This window comes from Hemicordylus capensis, chromosome 4 (genome assembly GCF_027244095.1).
Source record: "Hemicordylus capensis ecotype Gifberg chromosome 4, rHemCap1.1.pri, whole genome shotgun sequence".
NCBI lineage: Eukaryota > Metazoa > Chordata > Lepidosauria > Squamata > Cordylidae > Hemicordylus > Hemicordylus capensis.
The window spans coordinates 27593731-27614072 of record NC_069660.1 but is presented as its reverse complement, the minus strand read 5'-3'; the positions used below and the strand labels follow the sequence as shown (position 1 = coordinate 27614072).

General features: G+C 43.4%; 1 long non-coding RNA gene across 4 annotated transcripts in view; it reads left to right on the top strand.

Annotated features, from left to right (window-relative positions):
• The window catches only part of LOC128324780 (uncharacterized), a 164981-nt gene that overhangs the window by 72512 nt on the left and 72127 nt on the right, over positions 1-20342 (top strand). For all 4 annotated transcript variants that reach the window (XR_008307095.1, XR_008307093.1, XR_008307092.1 and 1 more), the window contains exon 2: positions 10263-10406. This is a non-coding gene — a long non-coding RNA (uncharacterized LOC128324780). The remainder of the gene's footprint in view (positions 1-10262; positions 10407-20342) is intronic.

The following is a 20342-nucleotide window of genomic DNA, read 5'->3' as shown; positions in this document are numbered from 1 at the left end:
AACACTAGAACCAGGGGTCATCCCATGAAACTGATTGCCAAGAAATTTAGGACTGACAAAAGGAAGTACTTTTTCACACAATTCACACAATGCATAGTTAAGCTAGGGAATTCTCTGCCACAAGATGTTGTGACAGCCACCAGCTTGGATGGCTTTATGAAGGGCTTAGATAAATTCATGGAGTAGCCATTTATCAATGTTTACAAGTCTGAAGGCTATAGACCACCTCCAGCCTCACAGGCAAGATGCCTCTAAATACTAGTTTCAGGGGAGCAACAGCAAGGGAGAGTGCATACCCTCGCTTCTTGCCTGTGGGCTTCTCAGAGGCATCTGGTGGGCCACTGTGTGAAACAGGATGCTGGACTAGATAGGCTTTAGATCTGATCCAGCAGGGCTGTTCTTGTGTTTTTAGATGGAACTGGGATGCCAGGAGGAATTTGGCATAGGGAAGTTATTTGGGGAGGGAAGTTATTTGGGGAGTAGCTTGGCAGACTGGGTGACTCCACCTTTGAAAACAGCAGCCCCTGGATTTTGAAAACATTTTCAATATACTAAGTGTTTTATAATCCCTCTCTTATTTACTAGGGATGTGCAGAGCTTTGAGCCAGTATTCAGAACTGAACTAAAGTGAGACACTCTGGCTATATATAGACCAATTTGGCTTGAATTGGCTGATTCAGGTCCAATTTTGGTTGATTCAGGTCCAATTGGGTCACACTGGCTGATTCAGGTCCAATTGGGTCAAGTGAGGCTGACTTTATTACTGTAAGAATTCCCTCTTATGGAGCTAAGACAGGAGCAGCTGCAGCAATACAGTGTCTGTTTGAAAAGGGTTTTAATGTCTCTTTCTGCAGTCCTGGGAAAGATCTTATGGGAACAGCGGTCTTTTCCAGGGTTGCAGGAAGAACAAACAAACACCTCTTCTGGCTGTCCTTTTCAGAAAGGCACTGCATTGCTACAGCTGCACCCATATTCTCCCTGTAAGAAAAAAGGTTGGGGGAGGACATTGGAGAAGGGCTGGTGAAAGATTAGTGTGGTTCGGCCCAATCAAAGTGTTTCATCAGTCCAAACCCCCAAATCTAATTAGGATCACTCTCAATTCTGAGGCTGTGAAGCAAATTAGGGTTGCTTTGCACAGCCCTGCTGTCATAATTTATCCTCACAGCCCATTCAGAGGCTGAAGAATAATGACTTTAAGCATCTCATGTATTTTGGGGTTGAGTGGAGATATGCAGGCAGTTCTAAAATGGCAGCTGCCAGTAAACTTCTATGCAGAGGTCACCCCGGATATGGGTCTAGGTCTTACACATCCAAACCCTTTCTGAACAATCCCGGTGTACTTCAGAAGAAAGAGAGCACGAGAGTATGACTGCTTTGGAAATGAAAGTTGACAGCATCCTGAAATTTGTGAGGAAAACTGAAGAAAGATATTCCTGTCAGAAGTCTCTTTCAGGTTGTCTTTAAAAGACAGTCTAGAATAAGGCTCCAAACATTCTGACCCTCAGATAACAAGGGCACCCGTCCCCTGATCAGTGCAGTGTGCATCTTGCCTTCCCCCACCTGAGTTGAGGTGACACAAAGCTATATGTTGCTAGGGTCTTGACAAAACATACTGTTAAAGTTCTTTGTATATATTATATGTTATCAAGACTTATGCATAAGATCACTTGTTACACTTTGTGATTTAAAACAATAGACAATTTACTGTCTCTTGATTGGTTGGTTGATTAATTGATTGATTGATTAAGAGCCGTCAAGTTGGTGTCGACTCTTGGCGAGGCGACCACATAGATAGATTCTCTCCAAGATGATCTGTCTTCAACTTGGTCTTTAAGGTCTTGCAGTTGTGCTTTCATTGTTGTCATAATCAAGTCCATCCACCTTGCTGCTGGCCGTCCTCTTATTCTCGTTCCTTCAACTTTTCCTAGCATTATGGACTTCTCAAGGGAGCTGGGTCTTCGCATAACATGTCCGAAGTATGATAGTTTGAGCCTGGTCATTTGTGCCTTGAGTGAAAATCCTGGATTGATTAGTTCCATGATCCATTTGTTTGTTTTCCTAGTTGTCCATGGTATCATCAAAAGTTTTCTCCAGCACCAAAGTTCAAAAGCATCAATACATTTCTATCTTGTTTCATCAAAGTCCAGCTTTCGCATCCATAGAATGTCACAGGGAAAACCATTTTCCGAACTATTCTAATCTTTGTAGGTATAGGCACATACCTATACATTAGGGATGTGCAAAAAATTTCGGGCACAGATCGATCTGTGCCCGAAACAAGCAATTTCGGGTGATTCGGATCCGAACTGAATCACCCCCGATGTCCCCCGATATTTTTCAGGGCTGAGCCAAATCACCCCTGATTCGTGCCCGAAAAATTCGGGTGATTCGGGATGACATCTCTTTGAATTTCCCGCCTTTTTTGCCTCCATTGATTTGAATGCAAATGGGTCTGATGTGACGTCAGCTAGAATTTAGGGTCCCAGGGGCAAAATAGTGGGGTGGGGTGGTAGTGCCTAATGGATGGAGGCTACCACCCAAATTTCAGGGGAATTGGGCAAAGGGCTGATTTTTGGGGAATTTTTGAAGTTTTAGTGTCTTTGGGGCAGTACGGGGGCATAGCGTGGGATCTGGGCAAAAATAGTGGGGTGGGGTGGTAGTGCCTAATGGTTGGAGGCTACCACACTGATTTCAAAGTGATTGGGCAGAGGGATTATTTTGGGGGAATTGTTGAAGTTTACGCTTGTTTATGCTTCTCTATGGGGAAAAACCTTAAAGACGGGTAAACTTCAACAATTCCCCAAAAATCATCCCGCTGCCTAATCACTCTGAAATTGGGGTGGTAGCCTCCACCCATTAGGCACTACCACTCCACCCCACTCTTTTTGCCCAGATCCCACGCTATGCCTCTGATCTGCCCCAAAGACACTAAAACTTCAAAAATTCCCCCGAAATCAGCCCTTTGCCCAATTCCCCTGAAATTTGGGTGGTAGCCTCCAACCATTGGGCACTACCACCCCACCCCACTATTTTGCTCCTGGGACCCGTTTTTCTTATCTGAATTGATTCAGATTCGGATTTAATCCGAATCCGAACCGAATCAGGGGTGATTCGGGTAGCCCAGATTCGGGCACAGAACAGAACGGGGGTGATTCAGTTTGGGCCCCGAACAGAATCACCGAAAACCCAAATTGCACACTCCTACTATACATACATCTAAATATCCTTCCCAAAGCCTTCATTGCAACCCTATCAAGTGCTAGTCTTCAGTGTATTTCTTTACTGCTGCCCAAAATCTGTTGCTGTAGCAGCCGCATCTCTCTACTTTATGAAAGGGGCAGTCCTAAGTAACAATGGAACTCAGGAGCTCAAGCAATTTGAGGCTTTTGTCTACTTTAAGAGACAAGATGCAAAGGCTTTGGGATAAGAAATTCAGGTGAGAGAACTGGGGAACAGTTTCATTTTGTAGCAGATGCTGTGTGAGTGGTTGGACCTGTATGATCTTCTCAGAGACTAGAGCAGCCTTAGGTCGAGATGTACTACAAAATAGAAACTGCCTACAGGGAAAGTTTTTTCAAAGCCAGTCTATGTTTTTATGCACTGAGCTTTTCCAGGGAGTTGTTAGCAATGAGTTATTAGAAACAGTTGTTGTGTGCTACTGTCCTCACATATTCAATAGTGTTCAGATAATTCTTGACACTTTGGATTCTTGTAGCAAGCCCTAAAGACTGGCTTATATGTGTTAAATAGGGTGTGGTGCAGTTCTTCTTGGACTATACCATTTCTGCTAGATGGTGGATAATATATTTGACTGTACAAGCCTCTTAAAATAAAATCATTTACATACTGTATAAATCTAGCATGAGAGCTAGTGTGGTATAATATTTAGAATATCCAGTTAGAACTTGGGACACTAGAATTTGGGAAATCCCTGCCACGTGAAGTCAAGTCACCCTCTTTTTCTCAGCCTAGTCTTTCTCTTGGTTGTTGCAAGGATAAAATGGGGGTGGCAGTGGTGCATGAATTCCTTGAAAGAAGGTCTTACAGAGATAAAAATATAATAAAATAAGAATGTCAAGAATGAGACTGGACTAAAACCACTCTCCTTGACATTGTAGCTTTCCATGTTAAGGGAGATGTTTAAAAATTGCATGGAGGAGCATTCAAACACGTGGCCCTTATCTATATTTTGAAGTGGCATGGTCCAAAAACAGCTTTTCGTGCATGCTCTTTCCTCTCACTTAAGGAGCCCCCAAGTGGCTACAAATAGCAGCCAATACATAAGATCAGCTGTGTTCGACTTTGACTTTGTGGATCACAAGTTGTGCTGGCCTGCCTTCAAGGCTTCACTAGCCCAAAGTTAGCTTGAGAGACAAAATGTAATCAAAACTTTATTCACTGGATACCGAGTCCCAAAACACTGCTTGGAAATCTCAGACTGATGATTTAGGCCTTTCTCTGAAAGAATGAATAATTATCCATTATTTTTATTACTGCTGCAGTACATCTGAAGGCACATTACTCTGAGCTACTGAAATCAGTTCCATAGGTTTTGACAGCTAACTGTGTGACAAACCTAATTCTTATTCTACAACGCACTCCTAATGAAAGAAGCAAGAAATCCCCCTTCTGACATGAAAAGCATAAGGTTCTGCTTGAACATCTATTCCCCACTGGTTGCTGCTGGCAGTCAATAGTTCTCAAACTTGCTGAAGAGTGAACCTTAGTCCATCCAGAACAAAGCACACAGGCTCCATCTGTCTCATCATGCAGGCTGACAATGTGTTCCATGAAATGCTAACCAGAGAAAGGTCCCTGACTCTTCTCTATGCTGCCTTTTACTTACATTTCAGCCATTAGGAGGAGACTGTGCTGCATATGTTTGTCTCTCAAGAGAGACAAGGACGTTTCATGGGCTGTGATCTTAACGCAAGGCTAAGGCACTGGCTGAATTTCTTTTTCAAAAAGAAACAAACGTTTAAAGAAAGTGACTTGGTTGATTTTCAAAAAACGTATTTGATAATGATGAGCTTGTAAAGAAAACTAGCATTGGACCAGTACTAGCACTTGGCCTGAGAAAGATTTTGATCTTAGCCTTGGAGTGCTTTCCTCAGTGCCAGAGGGGCTCGACTATGGCACATGTGCAAATAGATGAAAGCTAGGGATGTGCAAATCGATCTGAATTTGAATTGATTCAACTCGAATCTGGGTGATTCGAGTGATTCGAATTCAAATCAAATCACCCCTTAAAAGGGCATTTTCAAAATTCAATTTGAATTTGATTCAAGAGCCATTTGGCACCTTTTAGAAACCATTCAGTCCACCTGATTGGTTAAAAAAGGCACCGAAACAGGGTCCAATCAGTTCAAATTAAGTTTGAATTCAAATCAGAGTTTTGGACCAGATTCGAATGTGATTCGAATTCAAAATGAATTTTTGGAACTTGATTCAAATTTGAAATGAATCAAAAAATCCATTTTGTGCACATTTCTAAGGAAAGCATATGGATAATCTGTAACTTACCTATACATTCCTGAGATGAGGGGTTTGCTGGTTGGAGAGTGTGACTTTCAGACTAGTGCCTCTCTTTTTAGAAATCAACCATTGACTAAAATATACAGGTACCTGCATGCTTTTTTCCATTGGACAAACAGCAACTGGGTGGGAATTTAGACTGGGAAAATGAGGATCTTAATAAAATTTGCAAATCTTCACTTGGGTACTACATCAATGTTAGCCTCTCCCACTAGGTTTCATTAGCACGTTCAGCAATGTTCCCCTTTTTCCAGAATAGCCTGGATAACCTGCCCTGTCATTAATCAGGGCTGCTCAACTTCGGCCTTCCTGCAGATGTTGGCCTACAACTCCCATAATTCCTGGCTAATGGCCATTGTGGCTGGGGATTATGGGAGTTGTAGTTCAAAAACAGCTGAGGGGCCTAAGTTGAGCAGGCCTGATTTAGATCCTAAGAAGAGCCCTGCTGAATCAGTCCAAGGCTCATCTAGTCTAGCAATGCATCCTGTTTCTCACAGTGGCCAGCCACATGCCTCTGACAAGTGCGCAAGCAGGAGATGATCTTAGTGCACAAGCAGGAGATTATCTACTTCCATCATTGTTCCATAATATTATTTTGGGGATGTGGTGACCAGAACTGTGTACAATGGCTAACATTCCTCACAGACAGCCATGCACCCAAGAAGGTAGGGATGTGCCTGAACTGGCTCGGGCAGCCACGGGCAGTTTCCAGGCATGGTGCTTGCTCTTCAAAAAGCTGTGCACGGCTGCAGTGCTGCTCCCAGCAGCCTGGGTGCAGGTGCCTGAGCTGAAACGGGCGCCTGAGCTGGTTTGGCGCTTCCCTATGGAGGCGGCGAACTGGTTTGGGCACATCTCTACAAGAAGGATGTAGCCTGGCTGACTCTAGTACTCACTACATGGATGGTCCTACCAACAATGAGAGAATCTCCATGCACCCTAAGCACTGTGTCTGAGCAGCTACAACCTAGGAGTAGATTGCAGCTGATCTGACACAGCACTTAGGATGCATGCAGCTTCCCTTGTTGGTAGGAACATCCACACGGTGATGAGTGCTGCATAGCCAGTAAGCCCACATCCCTCTCGGGTGTGCTGCTGCCTGTACAGTATGTTAGTATTCCGAATTGGCCACACCATCGATTTGTATAAGAGTACTATAATATTACCAATTTTATTTTCAATCCCTTTCCTAATGATCCCTAGCATAGAATATGCTTTTTCACAGCTGTTTTCAATGCATGCTTTCATTGAGCTATCTGTCACGACCCCAAGTTCTCTTTCCTGGTCAAGCACTGACAGCTTATTTCCCTTGAGGCTGCTAAAGTGACTACAGGCAAATCCTGTTAATTAACATGAAAGTAGGTCCAAATTACCTTAGAGAGCGCCTTCTTCTGCATGATCCCCACCACAAGTTAAGGTCATATGAGGAGGTCCATCTCCAGTTACCACCAGTATGTCTGGTGGCGACTAAGAGGCGGGTCTTCTCTGTAGCCGCTCCTGGGCAGTGGAATTCACTCCCTGCAGAAATCCATAATTTGAACTCTTTATTGGCTTTTAGGCAAGCCCTTAAAACTTATCTGTTTGGCCTGGCCTTCTAGGGTTTTTAAACTGTTGTAAAGGGCTTTTAATGTTGTAACCTGATGTTTCAGGGTTTTAAAAAATTGTTTTCATTGTTTAATTGTTGCTTTATGGTGTTTTTATAATCTGTTTTAATTGTTAATTGATTTTAACTGTTTTGTTTTAATTGTAAACTGCCCTGAGCCATTTTGGAAGGGCGGTATAGAAATTGAATGAATGAATAGTACTTTTTGTAAGTTGCTTTATGAACATATTTAGTGCGAAAGTGAATAATGAATGTATATAATAATATACAGAATACATTCCACCATGGGAAAAGGGTAGGGAGGCACTTAAGGTGCTAAGACACAGTGAAGCTATTCTCATGATCAGTGGAAAGCGGGCTAAGGGTGCTTAGCCCGCTTCCCACCGATTGTGAGACTCACCGGGCTCGCAGCCAAGCCTGGTTGAGTCAAAGCAGGTCATCCGCTAAAACAACCCTCCCCTAAGCCAAGGTTAGCAGAGCGAGCGCTCCGCTAACTCAGGCTTTTCGATTGTGAGTTGCCGCAGCGCAGCAACTCACAAGTAGACCCCCGACTGGAAGTCTGAAAAGCAGCCTCCTGGCTCGGGGGTCTCTCTAGAAGCTCATGCAGGGCATGCTGGAGCTTCCGGGGGCCACGCCCCCCAATCCTCCCAGCCCCTGCCGGCTCTGTATCAGAGCTGGCAGTCGTGTGAGTGGCCGGTTTGACTGCTCATCTGCAGATTGACTGCTCGTCTGCAGGGAGAGTGGGCTTATCCTGCTCTCACTGCTAACCCTCCCACCAATCCCACTGCTAACCCTCCCACCTCACCAATCGTGAGGAGAGCCTCATTATGTGACAAGCACCTAAACCTGCTTAGCTGTGCACGGAAATGGAAGAATGAAGTTAGTTCAGATCAATTTTATTGTCAACTTTGATCAAATATACAATCCAGATCAAATAAAAGGAACTTTAAAGGTAAATATCAAAACAAATGTATCTATGTATATAAACCTATGAAATCTATTACATAAACATTGAGATAAAATAACACAGTCATCCCTCGCCAACCGCGAGGGTTCTGTTCCAGGAAACCCTCATGGTTGGCAAATTTGTGGTTGAGAAGAAATAGGGAAATTCCTATTAAAAATAGGAAGTTAGGGGAATCACAGTCACTAAATGACCAAAAATACAGTAAAAATTAAAAAAATCCCCTCTGACCCCCAGAAATCACCCCCTGACCTCTGGAAATGACCCCTGAAAATGACCTCCTGACCCATGGAATCCTCCCCAAAAATCCAAATTTCAAAAAAATATCAAAAAAACCACAGATACTTGGGTTGTGGTTGGCAAGGGCGGTCACAATTTCCCAGTTGCAGATACTCAAATCTGTATAAGGTAAAACAGAATTAAAAAGGGGGAAAGGGGGAACGATTAAAATTGACCATTTCTGATACACATGTGAGGATCTTAATCACAGCCATATAAACTTTGCACGAGGCATCAGTGTCTTTATCAGAAAGAAAGAAAATTATATAAAATTCATCCAAATTATCAGGTTATCTAAGAATGAGTGGAGCAATATATTTAGAACACAGCTCACTATAGAAAGAACAATTCAGAAGCACATGGCCAACTGTCTCAAAGAATGAAGTCTGTGTTCTTGTGAGCTCTGTGTTTTTAGATCCAGATGCCAAACAAATAATAATCATATTTCCCATGGATCATTTAGGTTGCTTCGTGTACTGTGTTTAGCTTCACATAATGGTTTAACATTGTGTGCATGCAAAACCAGGCTATGGGAGCCCAGCCCAGTTTTGCACGTGTCTGTGTGAACCACTGGGATTTGCCACGGCGGGAAACCTGCCTATTTAGCCACCCTTTAAACAAGGTTAAGAGAGCGAGCACTCCCTTAACCTCGTTTTTTTTGCTCGTATGTCAGCCGCAGCTCCTTGCAGCCGTGGCTGGCACATTCAGGGAGGAGAGGGTGGATCTCCATAATGTACCGCACACTTGTGTGGTGCATTATCGGGGCTCAGGGGTGGGGCGGGGCATGGAAGTGCATCCTGGCACCCTGACCCTCGGAGCTACTGGGAGCAGCCGGTGCTCATCTGAGTGGACAATCTGCCTGCCTAAGGAAGGGGAGACGATCATCTGAAGGGAAGGTAGGTTTAACCCACCTTCCCCGCAGCCTGCCTGCAAGCCCCTCTTGCTGCTTATGAGAAGAGGCTCATAGTCTGAACTTGGCCAAATTCAGGCACCTGGCATGTTTTCCCATGCTGCAGCAACATTTGCTTAGTCAGGATCATCTGCTGGTGGAGCAAACTGACCAACAACTACTTAAAAAAAAAATAGCTGCAGTTGGTAAGGAGGACAAGTTGATATGGGAGAGGAGGTGATGGCCAGTTCCTTCTCCTCTGAGAGAGCATTCGGAGATGAAGGGACCTCTATTTTCATGTTATGTGTGAATCCGGCCATAGTTTTGTTGGTTTAGAATTCTACCATGTTGAGTTGTGTTTGCTCATTCATGGAAGCACCTTCCCTCTATAATATTCTAAACCAACAAAACTATGGCCGGATTCACATATACCATGAAAACAGAGATCCCATCATCTCCGGTTTTGCAAGCTGCACATCTGAATGCGGGCAACAGCAGTTAAACAACAACAACAACAACAAAATGGACAGGCAGTGTCCCTGCCCAAACCAAGAATTATACCTTTGGTTATCTCTCTGTCCCACGGCCTCAATCTCTGGTTGAGTGGTGCCAGCATTACATCCACATGCTGGTGCCACTGTTAGCTTTGTCTTCAACTTGTCCCTCACTCCACCTGCTATAGGCTGTGCGGGCTGTCCTTCATGAAAGAAGGAAGCCCACACAACCAGCTCCCCCGCCTCTCTGCAGTCTCACTGACTGCAGAGAGGATGCTCTCCAGTACGTCCAAATGCAGAAGTTAGAGTGAGGGGAGGGGGATGCTTAACTGCGGGTCCATTGGAGTTCCTCATTCTGTCTGAAGGCAGCCAAACTCTTACATCTGTCTATTGCATGCAAGAGAGAATGTCTGAACTCATCCAGAGTGATAATGGTTAGAGAAATAGGAAATTCATGCCTTCTCTATTATTTTATTCATGTCCCACATTTCTTCCATATAGTGCACTTAGGCTTACCAGCTGGTCTTCTGTCCAGGCACTGCCTAAGATCCAGCCTGGAGTATCTTTCAGCAGCTTGAGCCTTCAAAGGATACCCCAGGACCTAGAACTGGTTGCCTAAAGAAGACTGTTACATCTTGCTTTGAGGTAAGGCCCAGCTGTGCTTTTGCAGCCCTCCAATTTTACCTTTCTCCTTGTGCATAATGATGGGTTTCTAAGGGTGTGAAGGAAGCCACTGTATTTAAAGTTGTAGAATGCTAGGTAAATTGGTGGTATGATGTTCATAGAGTATAGTCACCTCCTCTCCCCTATGTGAAAATACTAGGTGCACTGACATATGAATTTTTGGCTGGTTGGAGGGGTGGGAGAGAAGTGTATGTAGGTAGCTATTTGCCGGAAGGGCTATGGGAGAAAGGCAAGTGAGATGTACTTTTAAAAAGAAAAGAGCTGTGAAAACTGGAAATTAGTGCCACTGTTGCCCACAGATTGTAATGTTTAGCCGGCATAGCAGGGATCAGGCATAACTATTATGTTCTTAGCTATGTTCTGCTGTCAGTTGCTTAACTTATCCTGTTTGCAGTAAATACTGAAAAATAAAACAAAAGATGTCAACAATGGAACTGCATGGAACATGCAACCAAAAAATTAGCAGGCAAACCTCATTCCTAGCTTTCTAAGGCTTTCAGAGCAAACTTTCTCTTCCCACACCTTCATACACGATGTGCAGGTGCTTAAAAGGGCACACACACACCTCAGTCCTCATGGCTCTTTTGACTGTTAGAACTTTTGTTTACTCATATTCAGTTTGAATACAGGCATTGTTTATACCAGCAGACGTGAAGAAGGATATTGCACCAAGGGTATTGAACAACAAACTTGCTGAAATATTCAGGAGTAGCCTTGCAGATTGTAACCGCAGCTCTGAAAGCTAGATTAGTAGAATTCCGAGTCCCATGTTAACTACATTTACATTAGAGCCATACCTTAGGGAAGGTTGAGCACAAATCTGCAACTTGTGTATTTCTGATATACGCTGTTGTATCATCACTCTAGGTACCTGGCATGTTCACCCTATATGGGGAAATAGCCCAGTTGTGACCCTACCCACTTCCCCTCCTAAACCCTCACTTTGAAGTGGCAATAAAACGCTGGATGGCCAAAGGGGCCAGGAAGAAAAGCAATCGTTGTTTGAAAACTAGTGTCTATCAATCAAGGCCAAAGACCAGAGCAAGGGAGAAAATGGCAACAACTCACCTGAAACTTCCTGTACAAAGCCATGAGGTGCAGGAGATACAGACTATAATGTGTTGACAGGGTCAAAGGGTGAGAAAAGAACATTTTATGAGCCCAGAGCCAAGAAAGATGGTGTTGAAGATGGCATAACTGCACTCCGATTATGCCATGTGAGGGCTGTGTAATTATGCCATGTGAGGGCTGACCCACCCACCCCAAGACCATCAAAGGACAGGAGGAGTATAAAACCTGGAGGTCCAGGCCAGCTAATAAGGGGGCAGGTCCAGAAGATGCATCTTTACTTGGCATGTTCAATGCAGAATCCAAGCAAGATGGAGATACTCATTGTGGGAGGTCAGAACTTAGGAAGTGGCTTAGATCTGCCTGTTCTGGACACGGTTACACACACACCCCATAAAGAACAGGCATGTAGTCTGGGAGTACTTCTGTACCCAAATCTCTGCCTTGTCTCCCAGATTGAGGCAGTGAACAGGAAGGCATTCTATCAGCTTTGGATGATATGCCAGCTACACCCATTTCTGGAGATAAATGACCTTGAAAACTGTGGCGTGTATGCTGGTAACCGCCAGACTTGACTACTGCAATGCGCTCCACGTTGGGCTGCCTTTGTAAGTAGTCTGGAAACTGCAGTTGGTACAGAATGTGGCAGACAGGTTGGTCTCTGGGGTTACCCAAAGATATCATATTACACCTGTTTTAAATGAACTGCACAGGCTGCCAATAAGTTTCCAGGCAAAATACGAAGTGGGTACTAGGGTATTTAAGAGAGTGTATTCTTCTTCATGAACCCTACCACCTATTCAGATCATCTGGGAAGGTCCAGATGCAGTTGCCACCAGCTCTGTTGGTGGTGATTCAAAACTGGGCCTTTTCTAGGGTTGCCCTAGGATTTCGGAACGTGCTTCCTACCGAAATTAGAGCCTCCCCTTCTCTGGACATTTTTAAGAAGGACCTGAAAACATAACTGTTTAGTCAGGCTTTTAGATTGTAGTTTTAAAGTTTTGAGTTTTATCTGTGTTTTAAACTATTTTAATTGTGTTAATGTTTTAAATGTTGTTTTTAGATTGTGAACTGCCCAGGGATTTGCATATGGGGTGGAATAAAAATGTGTTAAATAAGTAAACCAAATTAGATGACTTCCTAGTTGCTCCAGCCTTACATTTGGGACTAGAGCCACTTAGGAATAACCACAAAGCCAGTAGCTGCCATCTTCTACTTGTATGAAGAGCACTCGGTCTGTTAAGGATTATAAGGAAGAGATTTGGAGCACCATGATGCCTCTCTGCAAACTTCAATAATACCCTCCCAGCTTTCCTATAGAGTTTACTATTATTATTAATTTTGTTTAGTACATATATATACCACCCCATTACCATTATAGGTAATTGGCTAAAATCATGTTGGAGGCCATCTCTTTCGAGGCCAGCTCGTCCAATTTCCCACACAAGTTAATCTGTAGTGCCACCTTAAGTGGCCCAGCGAGAAAATGCTTGACTAACAAGCAGAAGGTTGCTGGTTCGAATCCCCACTGGTACTGTATCGGGCAGCAGCGATATAGGAAGATACTGAAAGGCATCATCTCATACTGCGTGGGAGATGGCAATGGTAAACCCCTCCTGTATTCTACCAAAAGAAAACCACAGGGCTCTGTGGTTGCCTGGAGTCGAAATCGACTTGACAGCACACTTTACCTTTACTCCCTTTTACCCCTTAGAAAAGAATATAGGTAAAGGGCAGGGGGGAGCAGATCAAATACAGAACTAAACATTACAAATGTTGCAGCTTAATTTGTTACATTTTTAGTTGTCCGTAATTTATAGAAATAGATTCAAAGAATTACAATGGATATTGGGTCCTGACAAGCAAAGCCTACTCCTTCTAACCAAAGTATGGGCAAGTTTACCTAGCAAAGGGGAGGGGAGAGGGAAGAAGAGGGAGAGTTCATTACCAAAGGGGCAGGGAAAGCAATGAATGGACAGTTCACAGTTTCTCCTGTCAACTGAGGATGCTAGGGTTCAAAGAAAGATGGGGTCCATGGAGCTGGCGTGCAAAGAATGCTGCATTGTTAGAGATTTGGTGTCATCAGCATATTCATAACACCCTGCACCAAATCCTCTGATGATCTCTCCCATCGGTTTCATGTAGATGTTAAAGAGTATTGGAGATAAAATGGACCCTGCAGGAGCCCGTACAGTTGCTCTCAGTTTGAAGAGCAACAATCTCCAAGTGACACCATCCCAAGAGATAGGAGCAGGAGTGGGAGGCAAAGCAGTGCCTCCCACTCCCAACCTCTTTAGGCACTCCAGGAGGATACCATGGTCAATGACATACGAAAGCCACCAAGAGATCCAAAAGAACTTGGTGATTCCTAGGGATGCTAAATTGAGGATAGGGATACGGACTCTCCCAAGGACCCTTGGGATGTTGCAATCATTGAACTCACTGGGATGTAATTTGAGAATAAAGTAGTTTCTGTTGGTCCCCCTGTTCTTGTCTATTGCTTTGACTAACTTTGCACCAGCCTATTCAGGAATCATGAGCCATAAAAGCCCTATTCAGACATTATGTGTATGAGTGTACAGATGTCTATATGCTTGTACATGTGTTCTTGAGAATGACTGTACCTATATTGATTTTAAAGGTGATCCTGGGTACAGGCCCCTCAAATGCATGGTACAGATAAGAAGTGTACTGCTATACCTGTTTTCAACATAACGTGTGAATAACTACCTGTGGACAGATCTGTACCTATGTGTGCTGTACATACATACGAGTGTTCAGCATAATGTCTGAATAGGGCTAAAGTCACATAGGAAATTGGCTGAAAAGGCTATTGAAAGCATTCAAACTGTTTACAAAAGAGGTGTTGCCATCCTTTCAAACAGCAAAATTTGAAGGGTAGGTTGCACACTACGCTTGCAGCTGCAGGACATGAAGCTGCAATGGTCTTCTTTTGTTTGCAAAGTGCCCTCAAGATGGGAGATGAAAGAGTGCTTTCTCTCTGCAATTCCTCACTCACTGTGGTTACCCCTCTCATTGTTTCAGACCGTGTTACCTTGAAAATACAGGGTCTGTATGGGGGTAAAAGGAGCTGAAGGAGTTACAGGGGGAGAGTGACTCGCTTCTTTTCTGTAGCTTTTTTTTTTAATCACTTCTGCCTGAGGGTGCTTTTCAAGAGGGAAGGGACTTTGTTAAACTCCAGTGTACTGACATGTTAATTTGTCTCGATATAGCACCTGGAGTCTCAGCCATTGATTCTCTCTAACTCTTGATATAATTGAATTGACTGGATGTGCTCACTTGGACACTGATTTAAATCATGTTGTTAAATAAAGGATTTATTTAATTCAATGGAACCTATATAGCTGTTGAGAAGGGGAACTGGCTAAAAAAAGAAAGCAATTGGGTGGACTGAAGGAAATCAACACATTATATTTTTCAAAAAAAAAAAAGGGGGGGGGGGAGGCATAAACCTGAAGGTAACTTAAAGGTCAGATAGTACAGATCAAAGGGCAGTAGGAAGGCTGCTCTATTTATGTAGCAGTTCTCATCTCATCCAGGTATCCCAACTCTGTGAACTGGAGAAAACTGAACTCAAACTGTTGCTTAGCCATGAAGCTTCTGCAATGGGCTTGTGCATACCAACACATAAAGCTGCTTTGTGCAAATCCAACTGTTGGTTCTTCAAGGCCAGAACTTTCTACTCTGACTGACCATGGCTCTCCAAGGGGTCAGGCAAGGAGAGCTAGCCCTACTACCAGAGTGTAGAGAATCTAATTTTGTGATGTTTTTGAGAAACATCTCATTTACTCTTCCTGCAGCTGCACAGGGAGCCATGCTTGGGGTGCAGGTCACTGCTGCACTTCCCTGAAGTGAAATATACAATGGTTGTAGGTTCTGTGGTCTGGAAAGGTTGTTGCGGGGTGGGGAGGGGATGGCATCCAATGTAACAAATGTAACTACTCAGGAGTAAGAAGTCCTACTTGTGAACAAAATTTCATGATTCAGGATAAGGGTTAAATCTGTGGTGTGGACAACTTCAGAATTTGTACTCGGTATATCAGTGAAAAGGGCAAAGGAGACAAAAAGAAGTTCTAATCAAGAAGTATATTTTAATTTTTGTTGAAACCTGAGTTTTCTTAAATTAATATCCTTTTTATAGCAAGGGTTCTCAAAGAACCACAACTTCTATCATCTCCAACTACAATGCCCCTTAGCCATTATGGCTGGGGGTGATGGGAGTTGTAGACCAACAGTGTGTAGTGATCAGCCTCTCCTCCCCCTAAAGAGTTAACAGGGATTAAACCCTTGTCTTGACTAACATGCTGGTGAGCTCCAGGGCAGCCAATCAGTACACTAGGTGGGTGGGACTTAAAGAGCAACTGCTGGGAATTCTGGGAGCAAGAAGGGTGGTCTTTGTTGGAGAGAAGCCTGTACAGAAAGGCTTAGTGAGGGGCAATGGAGTTTTGCTCCCTCATGGTCGAAACCAGCATGGAGGATTCTTTCATGGAATAACTCTGTATATCCTTAAAAGAAAGGATTACAGGAAGCTTGATTCCCATCAAGAATTGGGTGAGTTCAAGGAAAAGGGAATTCAGCATAGGGAACAGTTTGTTTAGTCAGACTGTGCGTTAGGAACTGATATTTCTTTATATGTGTGTGCTTTTGCATATTCCTGATACTGTTCTATTATTGTTTACCTGCAATGTAATTGAAATAAGAAACACTAGCCTATCCTCAACACACCTAGGGTGTTGCAAAAGCCCCTGTAAACATTTAAGCATGCATAAAGACAACTTATTTTTGTATCTTACTAAGTATTTTTAACTAAAAGCTTAGACAGCCTCAGACAGATCCAGTTTGTAGTAACTGAAAAAGACTCTGTAACCTTACGTTTTAAACCTTAACTTTAAACCTTAACTTAAACTTTAAACCTTAAAGACTCTGTTCTTAAATGCAACCTATTACTGGAGCTTGAGACAACCTATTTTTGTAGCCTTTTGAATAAAGGTTTTCTTTTCCTGTTGTTGCTGGTTTTTGTTTTTTTGTTTTTTACTTTTTACAAGCCTATCAGAGTGGGTTTTTAACTCAGTAGAAGAAGGGGATTTCTCTGGTGCAAACACATCCTCAGGAGCTCAGCAGCTATAAGTTTTCTCACCACGTGGAAGATTTTTGTACTTGTCCAATAGCAAAATTAAGAGAGTTTTCCCTGGGATTCCACCCTGAGACCAGGGAGGTTCAAGCTCTGTCAATAAGAGGGATGGTGGTGGCAGCATTTTAATTCTATTGGAAATATAGATTAGTTTTAGGAGAAGCCTAGCCAGGCAGCTCACCAGGAATGATTCTGCATTTTCTTTCCTTCATGTGAGCTAGCTCTGAGACAGAGGCTTTAATTCGTTACAACCCGGATCTGAAAGCCCCTGTTTTAGAGATATTTTTATGGCATGTCAAATAACCTTGAAAGTTACCCCTGCTGGATACCAAGAGGAAGGTGAAAAACCTCCAGAAGTTTGGCCAATCTACCCTGGAAGAGAATTCTTCCCTGACCCCAAAAGTGGCACTCAGTGCTACCCTGGGGATGTGTAGAGATCTGTTGAAGACTTCTGTTGAAGTGGTTAGTTTCTGCTACTGTGGATGGATGGATGGATGGAGAGTTTGAGGAGCAGAATAACAAAATGAAGGAAAGAGGATATTTCTTCAAATATATCAGAAGCAGAAACCCTTCCATTGAGACTATTGGACCCTTAGATGATGAGGGCATGAAAGGGATTATTAAGGGGGATAAAGAGATTGCAGAGAAGCTGAATGAGTTCTTTGCATCTGTCTTCACATTATACCCGCTCCAGAACTGAGTTTCTCAGGTTTGGAGGCTGAAGAACTGGACCAATTTGAGGTGATGAGAGTGGATGTTTAAACTGTTTTGAAAAACTAAAAACTAACAAATCGCCAGGGCCATATGGCATCCGCCCAAGAGTTCTGAAGGAACTCAAATGTGAAATTACTGATCTTCGAGCAAAAAAAGTATAACTTGCCCCTACAATCAGGCTCTGTGAGAAGTAGCTAATGTAACTCCAGTTTTCAAAAAGGGATCCTACAGGAAACCACAGGCCGGTTAGCTGAACTTCTGTGCCTGGTAAACTGATGGAAAGCATACTTTAGGACAAAATTGTTGAACATATAGAAGAACAGGTCTGGCTGAAAGAAAATGAGCATGGTTTTCCTTCATGGGCAAGTCTTGCCTCACTAACCTTGTGGAGTTCTTTGAGAGTGTCAACAGGCAAGTGGATAAAGGTGACCCAGCTGACATAGTATACTTGGACTTCCAGAAAGCTTTTAACAAAGTTCCCCACCAAAGGCTCTTGAGTAAACTTAGCAGTCATGGGATAAGGGGACAGGTTCATGTGTGGATTGGTAACTAGTTGAAAGTCAGGAAACAGAAGGTAGGAATATATGGACAGTTTTCACAATGGAGAGAAGTAAGAAGTGAGGTCCCCCAAGGATCTGTACTGGGACAAGTGCTCTTTAACTTGTTCATAAATGATTTAGAAGTTGGGGTAAGCAGCAAAGTGGCCAAATTTGCAGATGACATCGACCTATTTAGGGTAGTGAAATCCAAAACAGATTGTGAGGAGTTCCAAAAGGATCTCTCTGAACTAGGTGAGTGGGTGACAAAATGGCAAATGCAGTTCAGTGTAAGCAAGTGTAAAGTGATGCATATTGGGGCAAAAAAACCCAACTTCACTGATGGGGTCTGAGCTGTCAGTGAATGACCAGGAGAGAGATCTTGGAGTCGTAGTAGACAGCTCATTGAAAGTGTTGACTCAATGTGCATGGCTGCTGTGAAAAAGGCCAGTTCTATGCTAGGGGTCATTAGGAAGGGGATTGAAAAGAAAAATGCTAATAAATCAAATCAATCTTTATTACAGTCACAGACCAGCATAAAAATGCTAATATTATAATGCCTTTGTACAACACTATGGTGTGGTCACATTTGGAGTACTGTGCACATTGTACACCGTTCTGGTCACTGTATCTTAAGAAGACATCACAGAACTGGAAAGGGTGCAGAAGAGGGCAATCGAGATAATCAGGGGCCTAGAGCACTTTCCTTATGAGACAAGGCCTGGGACTTTTGGACTCGTCTGGGACTTTTTTAGTTTGCAAAAGGCGACAATGGGGAGACATGATCAAGGTGGATAAAATTACGCACGGAGCAGAGTGGACAGAGAGACATTTTTATTTCTCTGTTACAACACTAGACCCAAGGGCCATCCCATGAAAATGAAGGCCAGGAAATTTAGAACCAGCATAAGGATGTACTTTTTCATGCAGTGCATAATCAATGTACTGTATGCATAACCAATGCTTTTTAACATCTACATGAAACCGCTGGGTGAGGTCATCAGGAGGTTTGGTGCTGGGTGTTATCAGTATGTTGATGACGCTCAAATCTACTTCTCCTTTTCATCTTCAGGAAATGGCACTCATTCTCTAATGCCTGCCTACAAGCAGTAATGGGCTGGATGAGGGATAACAAATTGAAGCCGAATCCAAGCAAGACAGGGGTGCTCATTGTGGGGGCTTGGAATCTGAGGGGTGTGTTAGATCTTCCTGTGCTGGATGGGGTTACACTCCCCCAGAAGGAGCAGGTGCGCAGCTTGGGAGTACTCCTGGACCCAGGCTTCACCCTGGTATCTCAGGTGGAGGCCATGGCCAGGAGTGCTTTCTATCAGCTTTGGCTGATTCTACAGCTGCACCCATTCCTTGAAGAGGATGACCTTAAAACAGTGGTGCATCAGCTGAAAACCTCCAGGTTCGACTATTGCAATGCGCTCTACGTGGGGCTGCCTTTGTACGTAGTCCGGAAACTTCAATTAGTTCTAAATGCAGCAGCCAGATAGTTTTCTGGGGCAACCTGGAGAGACCATATTTTTCTTGTTTTGAAACAGTTACACTGGCTGCCAATATGTTTCCGGGCAAAATACAAAGTGCTGGTTATTACCTTTAAAGCCCTGAATGGCTTGGTCCGAGATATCTTAGCACCTTCTTTTACATGATCCCCACCACACGTTAAGGTCATCTGAGGAGGTCCGTCTCCAGTTACCACCAGTTCATTTGGTGGTGACTCAGAGGCAGGCCTTCTCTGTAGCTGCTCCCAGGCTGTGGAATGCACTCCCAGCAGAAATTCGCAATCTTAATTCCTCATTGGCCTTCATTGGCCTGGCCTTTCAGGGTTTTTAATTAGTTTTAATTGTTTTAATGCTAACCTGGTTTTCAGGGTTTTAATTGTTCTGATAGTTTAATTGTTTTTTAAGATGTTTTTAAATTGGCGTTCATATTTGTATTTCTGTTTTAATTATTATTGGTTTTAATGGTTTCTGTTTTTAATTGTAAACCACTCTGAGCCATTTCGGAAGGGCGGTATAAAAATCAAATAAATAAAAATCTATGGCATTCTCTGCCATAGGATGTGATGATGGTCACCAGCTTGGATGAGTTTACAAGTGGTTTAGACAAATTCATGGAGAACAGGCCTATCAGTGACTACTAGTCTGGCGGCTATTGGCCACCTCCAGCCACAGGAGCAGGATGCCTCTGAAAACCAGTTGCAGGGGAGTAACAGCAGGAGAGAGAGTATGCCCTCACCTTTTGCCTGTGGGCTTCTCAGAGGTATCTGGTGGTCCACTGTGTGAAACAAGATGCTGGACTAGATAGGCCTTGGCATGATCCTGCAGGGCTGTTTTTATGTTCTTGATACATGCTGAAATGGGGATGAATATCTCCATATCTTTTGAAATATGGGAATACATTTTGAATGTTGATGGTAAA